The following is a 2,723-nucleotide window of genomic DNA, read 5'->3' as shown; positions in this document are numbered from 1 at the left end:
CGGAAGAGAGAGAGAGAATCCGAAAAAGAGGGAAGCATCTCTTTGCGATTAAGTATTATTTATCAAACTTTCGTGAAACTGAAATGTTCACATCCGGCACAAAGTCAAATGGAGGTGAATATAACGAGTAATTAGCATATTCATGCCTATCTTTTTTCCCCCTTCCTCTTTTCCTCCCTTTTTCCATAAAAGAGAAGAAGCCTTGCTCCTTCTAAAAGAAGGGTATGCCCTTCTTTTCTGATTTCGAGAGGTTTACGTAGCGACGTCGAACGGAAATAAGCGCGCGAGCAGGAGATAAATCGAAGCCACGTAATGATGAATTTTTATTGTCTACGCTTAATGGCCAGAACAGTATATACGTATGTATGTGCGTTTTGTGTGTATTGTGAGTACGTGTAGGTACGCGACAAGCAAGGACAATGTTGCTATTATTCACAAATAATGAAAAGAAAAAAATCATGAGTGTGTGTGATACATCGTTTATTTGTATGTATGCATGTATGTAAAAGCGGTGGATGATGCGATGTGCCGAATAAATAACTGATTTACGTGGCCGCGACTATATATGTATACATGTATGTGTGTGTGCGTGCGTGCGTGCGTGCGTGTGTGTGTATCATATATACATAGACGCCGAAATCGCACAAGTTTTCTTTTCTTTTATCATACGTATAAAGGAACGGACATGCATATACTATATGTGAAATATATCGTAATTTGCGTAGATTTATTATTATTTTTATAAATGACAATACCTGTGTTATCGAGGGAAAGCGTTATGATGATCTTACGATTTCGGCGGACCCGTTCAAAATTGCGAGTCTCATAATCTGAATTACGGATATGCTATGAGCGACCACATGGAAAACCGCATTGAGTCGATGACAATCGAACGCGAAATACAGCAACGATTGTCTTATGGCGATCGTGAATGTAATTTTAGCCGATAATGAGTGTCGTATATGCTAGCTGCATACCTCAAAGGGGCAACAAAATCGCTATCTCTGAGCGACAATCATTACATTTTCTGGGTCTTTTTAAATAATCTTTTTACACTGCTAATACAATTATTAGAAGATACTAACAAGGGAACGGTCAGAATTGTCCCTCACTGATTTTGATGCGCTTTGGATATGTTGTAGAGCATTAAAAAATATTCGACCCATATTTTTTTATAGCGGCTTATCTCGAGGTTTAGGGGGTGAAACACCCCCTTGAAAAAATAGATTTTTTCGTTTTCAGCAAATATCTTCGAAACTTATCTTTAATTTTTTTAAATTTTGCAACCCTAATAAATGGGGGTGGGGATTAATTGAAAAATTTGATTTTAAAAAAAAATGAATACACTTATATACAGCATAAAATATTGTAAAACTATTGTATAAACCATTTTTTTATACGCGGCATAGTTTCGAAGATATTTGCTGAAAACGAAAAAATCTATTTTTTCAAGGGGGTGTTTCACCCCCTAAACCTCGAGATAAGCCGCTATAAAAAAATATGGATCAAATATTTTTTGATCTACAACATATTCAAAGCTCATCAAAATCGGTGAGGGACAGTTCTGACCGTTCCCTTGTAAGTATTATTATTGTAAGTATTAGTAGGAATTTTAAATAATAAAATATGATGGATTTTAATTAAAGTGTTTCTAAAGATAGCCGACTTGTATCCAAAATATGAAATCACAATAAGATGATATCAAGTAGAAGTCATTATGACTTTTCATGAAATGATTTCTATTTGATATTATATCTCGATCTTGTTATGATTTTATGTTCCACTGTAAAGAGCCGTCATGTATTCAATATTTCTGAAAATATTGATTTTATGAACATAGATTGGTCGAAGAATCTGTCATTCGAGAAACTAATGTAAATGATATCCTATCAAGTTAAAATAGATGGATGTAAATTAGAATCCAAAAAATTTTTTTTTCATTAAATTACTTAAAGATAAATAATTAATATATAACCCCAAGTATAAATCTCAACTTTTTCTTTGTATTTACATAACTGAATGAATCAATCTATCAGAGATTCTTTTTATAATTGAAAAGCTGAAAAGGAAAAATACAAACACATTGAAACTGTTTGCATTTTTTTTATAAACACAAGAATTTTATATTAAAAACTGAAACTATTAATATGGAGCAAACCATACTGAATACTATTAATCTTCATTGATCGAATGAATTTTAATGTAGTACCAAAAATAACTACTTATTCTAAACAATTCACAAACCGAATTCATTTTCTTTCTAGTTCAAATTCCCATTTCTTACTGGAAAATGAATAGAAATTAAGTTCAGGACTTTTTGACTCACCGTTCTTACAATTAGAAACACGAACACTTTCGAGTAGGATGATTTACTTTTTTTTTTTACAAAAATGTTAATTAACGGATTACTATAGTTTAACAGCCAAATTTTCGGACCCAAAAGTTGCCTAAATATAGGTAGCACTATCTGAGATACGCAGCTAGCGTACAAGGAAACAATACGATGCGCGATGTTACGCGATATAAACGCCAATTGTCGAAAGCGATAAAGAAAAAAGAAAATAATAAATGCAGCACGTGTTGTCTGCGAAGCACATTATTGTTTCGTCCTTAGCAATATTCTTTGTGTGGACCACGTTGCCGATTATGTATAGCCTTAAATAACGAAAGTGAAAATAGAGACGTGTGAAATTCAAATTAGCGTAACGTAAATGAGAATACAA

Source organism: Mycetomoellerius zeteki, unplaced genomic scaffold (genome assembly GCF_001594055.1).
Source record: "Mycetomoellerius zeteki isolate Tzet28-1 unplaced genomic scaffold, Tzet1.0 scaffold785, whole genome shotgun sequence".
In the NCBI taxonomy this organism is placed as follows: Eukaryota; Metazoa; Arthropoda; class Insecta; order Hymenoptera; family Formicidae; genus Mycetomoellerius; species Mycetomoellerius zeteki.
This window is presented reverse-complemented; position numbering follows the sequence as displayed.